The sequence below is a fragment of the Chenopodium quinoa genome, unplaced genomic scaffold (genome assembly GCF_001683475.1).
Source record: "Chenopodium quinoa cultivar QQ74 unplaced genomic scaffold, ASM168347v1, whole genome shotgun sequence".
NCBI classification, from domain to species: Eukaryota; Viridiplantae; Streptophyta; class Magnoliopsida; order Caryophyllales; family Amaranthaceae; genus Chenopodium; species Chenopodium quinoa.
The window spans coordinates 5,579,699-5,585,339 of NW_018744878.1; the positions used below are offsets into that span (position 1 = coordinate 5,579,699).

At 29.4% G+C, this 5,641-nt stretch overlaps 1 pseudogene; it reads right to left on the reverse strand.

Annotated features, from left to right (window-relative positions):
* Nucleotides 1-2,796: 2,796 nt before the first annotated feature.
* LOC110705754 lies at nt 2,797-5,076 on the reverse strand (annotated as a pseudogene).
* Between the last annotated feature and the right edge of the window lie 565 nt (nt 5,077-5,641).

Consider the following 5,641-nt stretch of genomic DNA (forward strand, 5'->3'; position numbering starts at 1 on the left):
CCCAAAAAAATATTATGATACAAAAAATAATTTATTAATTTTTAAGAATTATAATCTAATAATTTTTTTAATAAAATTATAATTTTTGTCAAAAAATAAAAATTATAATTGAATTTGTACATTTGAAATATTGGTATTTTATCGAAAATAAAACTAATTTTATCCTAAAATTTTATCCAAATAGAATTTTAAATTAACTTTTTTATTTATTTTATGAGGTCTATTTAAATCTATCCAACGTGGCGTGACACTTAGCAAAAAGTTAGAACGCCAAGTGTCGCAGCCTTGTGACCTGGCTAAAATTTTAGCTTCATATATTAAACTAATTTTATCCTATAATTCTATCCAAATAAAATTCTAAATTAACTTTTTTTATTTATCTTATGAGGTCTATTTAAATCTATTCAACGTGGCGCGACACGTGGCAAAAAGTTAGAACGCCAAGTGTCGCAGCCTCGTGACCTGGCTAAAAGTTTAGCTTTATATATTAGTTACTAGTTTTGTGCCCCGGCGATGCCCGGGTAGTTTATAGACTTTTAAGATAAAATTATACTACCTTCGTTAAATGTTATGTGTAACATTGACATATTTTATATCTCTCAAATAATACCCCAATATTGCACTTAACATTTAACGAAGGTAGTATTATAATTCAATTTGATTGAAAATAGAATTCTAAATTAACTTTTTTCGCTACAAAGTCAATCTATATTTATCCAACGTGGTACGATATTTGGCGAAAAATTAAAACACTAAATGATGTTGTCTTGTGGCCTAATTATAAATTAATTATTTGATATTTCATCGAAATTATATCTCTAAACTAATAATCTTATTCTAAAATTCTATCCTAATTTGATTGAAAATAGAATTCTTACCTAATTTTTTTATCTTATGAAATCTATCTAAGGTGGCGCGACACTTGACGGTTTTTTTTTTATCAAATGAAGTCTATTTAAATCTATCCAAGGTGGTGCGATACTTGGCGAAAACTTGGAATGCCCTGTGCAATGCCCGGATTGTTTATTGAATTGTAACATAAAATTTAACATATATATCAAATTTTAAAATTTATCATTGATACAAATTTTAATTATAATTTGAACATATGAAATATTGATATTTTATCGAAAATAAAACTCAAAACTAACAATTTTATCTTAAAATTATATCCAAATATAATTCTAAACTAACTTTTTTATCTGGTAAAGTCTATCCTACGTGGCGCGACACTTGGCGAAAAGTTAGAACGCCAAGTGTCGCTGCCTCGTGACCTGGCTAAAAGTTTAGCTTTATATATTAGTTATATATGATATGATTTTTTAGGTCCCTATTTGACGGTCATTTATATATCGTTTTTTTTTTTTTTTTTTTTTTTCCTGAAGCCGACATTTATCTATCTAATTACGTATCACTTTTTTTTTTTATCAATCTTTTTAATTATGTGTGCCTTAATTATATATATACTTTTTTTTTATTATTAATAATATATTACCACAAATTACTTTGAGACTAAATTTCAAATTTCATTAATATAAATTACATTATAATAATTTCATTAGCTAGTTAGTTGCATAATTTTTTTTTTCAAAGGTAATCCAAAAACCCCTCATACCTATCATTATTTTGTTCAAAAAACAATTATTATTTGATTTTATGATAGGGTAATTGATTCATACTTATCAATTATTGGATTACATAACCTAGAATTGGGGTTTACAAACAAACATCTATTCCTTTTGTTGGGTAATTTTCTTGATATGCAATGAAACTCATATCAACTCTTCTTTTGTTATGCATGTAGGAATAGTTGTCAAATGCGATTCAAATATATACTCGGTAATAAACAAATCATGCGAGCAATTTTTGTCTTAAAATTTTTGTCGAATTATAAACAATTGAAATTTGCCCCCCCGAATTCAAAATCCTGGCTCCGCCACTGCCAAAATGTGTGTGTGTGTGTTTTTTTTCCTTTCTAATAACTGATCCTGCTCCCTCTTGTTTGAACGAAAATAATTGGTCCTCCCTTTATGAAACACATCCCGTGAAATAAAAAATAAATAAATAAAACATTCAAAATTCAATGATAGTGCTAGCTAATGTAGGGGCAATAAATAAAAAAAATTCAGTCTTGACTATAAATACAACTGATTAAGAGCCTACTCTGATTTATTAAGATGAGCTGAGCTGAAAACAGTACAGGTCCTAAATTAAGCCATAGAGTACTATAATACTGTTGTAGGCACACAGTACTTGTAAGAGATTTTTTTATTAGCTAAGCCCTGGAAAGTCTTAGCCACTGTGTCATTACAAAGCAAGTACATATTGATGGATTGGTATTTCTAATTTCTATGATCATCGTACCGAACACGCAATACACACTGTATTCCTATTGATATTGAGTACTTTGACATATATTTTGATTACTTTAGTTTTTTAATTTTTAAACAAACTTTGCTTCAAATTTATTATATTGATAAATTTTTGAATAATTTTTTCGTCTTTTAAAACTGTATAAATAAAGTAAGATTTAATTATCAAATTCTACTAAAAATTTCATATTATATATATATTTTTGGAATAAATATGTATTATACTCGGTGCCGTAGATACTAAATTAGCCATACTCATAAAACAAAAGAGATTATAAACGACAGATTCACGCTTGTACCATTATGAAAAAACAAAAGGCAAATCTGTAAAATAAAAAAAAAAAAATTACAAAGGAAGCAAAAAATAACTCTTAGATGGAAAACAAACACAATACAAATATTATCGATACAAGATACAAATCTCTCACAAGGAAACTATGAAAGAACTTATTCATCTAAGCAAAATCCAGAAAACAAAAACATAATACTGCATCTGTTAAGCATTAGTTATAATTTTAAAATATTTTATATTTCACAAATAATACCTAAAGTTGCAGTTGTAACTAATAACTTAACGAAATCATTAAACATATCGGCTCACATAATACTAATGTATTCTTGAAATTTTAAATTAGATTGCACGCACACTCTAACAACCACAGTTCCATCGTCTTTTTGAGTAATAAGAACATCACCATCGCTTGCATAAACTAAAGGAGGCCCCATATGAAACTCCTTTCCCCATCCAAAGTCGATGCCAAAACCTCCAAGATTCAACCAACTCACAACCCCTACAGTTTGGTCGTTATCAAGTATCGAAAGACATTCAACTTTTCCTAGATCATCCATGAATTGATACTTGGTTAAACTCTCTTGATTCTTGAAGAACTTTATGTAATCCATCACATACTCGTTATTCACCTTGCTCGTTTCTTCCCTTATCTTATCACAAGCATAAGCTTAGAGGTTCCGAAATTAGGTCCTTCACGGTACTTGTTACCTCTACGTGAATCACACCATTTCCGAAGTAACTGTATTTCATAATCAAGATTAAAAATTTATAATTATAGCTAATATGTAAAAATAAATTGCATCCGTCCAATAGACAAGACCTGACCTAAGGTGTCATGTTTTTACAGCGGTCATTTGACTATATTATTTTAATGATATATAATATGATCATTTTATTTTTTCACGTTATAAAAGGATCACAATTAGTCTTATAGATCTACAATGCAAATATAATTTTTGAAAATTTTAATCCAGATAAAATAATTATTTTTCAAAAAACTATAAAATAACAATAAAAATTACATAAATGAAACTAAAAATTTGATAAATCGCTTTTAAAAAAATTATAGATCAAAAAAATATTGATAATAATATTTCATATAAAAAATAAAATAATACTAAGTATAATTAATTACTTGGAGAAAAACAAGTTAATTATATGGTTTCAAAAAAAAAAAAGTCAATTATATATAAACTACATAATCATTAAAACATTAGAAAAGTCATATTTTAAACGACTAATCATTTATGAAACAAAAGAAGTATTAAATTTTCCTTAATAAATTAAAAAGAAGAGGATACCAAATGTGCGTACCTTGATGGTAATGGCGGATCCAAACGAGGTCGCGTATCAACGGAAACTACTAAGGTAGTAATGTCCTCATCGTCGAGCTCCCGCGCCTTGGTCACACATCTCCAAACATGAGAGCTAATAACTTCAAATCGACTATATGGACGCTTATTATTTCCATTTTCTATGATTTTCTTATTAGTAGCAACCTTTTTGAGCCGTTCAATTTCATCCTTTGTTAAAAATAATAAAGTAGGAGTAACATTTTTATAAGTGTCAACCTTGTTATAATTAGTGTTATCACCCTTTTCGTTTACACAAAGCTGACTAAAAATGCTCAAGTTTTGGCCTTGTAAAACTTGTGCTTTTGTTGTGCACTCATCATCCACATTTTCAGCTTGTAGGACTCGACGGTCTAGCAAAGGTTGCTTCTCTAGTGGCTCGCCTCGAGCAAGCCTAGCCCATTCCTCGGTGAAATAAAATGCACTCTTCCCGTCTACAACTACGTGGGACATGCATATCCCTACACTAAGCCCGCCACAAGCAAACCTAGTGACTTGTACCGCAAGTACGGGGAGTTCTTGTATTGGTTTTTTATAGTAATCTAAATGAGGTTGTAGATATCGGAATTTTTCACTACAAGAATATAAATCGCCTAAGTCGGCGATTTTCTCACTAGACTCAACCTCAATGAACTCCGCGCCCATGCCATTACACTCAAGCTTGAGTCTTCCTCCCCCGACCCAACTCAACCGCCCGGCTAAAGGGTAAAATGGGACTAACACACGGCTTAAGGACTCTTTAAGGGTGTCAATTATTTTGTTGTTTGATGGATTTACCCATTTTTCTTGGATTGGTTTATTATAGAAATATATATGTGATGAACTAGTAACTTCTGCTATTTGATCAAGTACTGATAGAGGCATAATGCCTCTCCATGTTTCTTCAGCCGGTTTCACTATTTGCTTAGAGATTATTTTCATGGTAATATTTTTTTTCCCCTCTTTGTACTAATAAACTCGCATTCCATCTACTGGTATTTATAATACTCATGATATGGTTTCATTGGGAAGGAGGGATATCTTAGTTGATAAGAGTCTTTCTTTCGGTTTCAGGGGATCCTAGAATTGATTATTATAATTGGCTCTATATAAAATAAAAAGAAAAGTGTTACAAGTATATAAGGACAGCCACATATAAATGAGAAAATGTGTTTTAAGTGAATAGAAATAAAGAATATACTAGTTTGGTGCTCCGATACGTGCGATGCCCGTGTTAAACGTAGTGTTGCTGTTGCTAAATTTATAATTTATTTTGTACTGATAAATATTAATATTTTATCGGAAATAAGGGCATGTTCACATTTACTGAACTGAGCTAAACTAAAATGATTGGAACTGAACTGAACTGAGCTAAAATGAATATTTTATGAGAGAAGGAAGTTAGCAGTTGAATTGAACTGAACTGATTGGAGCTAAACTGAACTGAACTAAAACATGCCTTAAAACTCTAAACAAATAATTTTATCATATAAATCTATCTAAATTTTATTGGAAATAAAACTCTAAACTAATTTTTTTTATCCTAATAAATAAAAAATATATTTACAAAAATCTTATATGTCATACTAACGTTTAATTATCACCTACTTAACGCTACACTTGACGTTTCATACAATATGATTTTA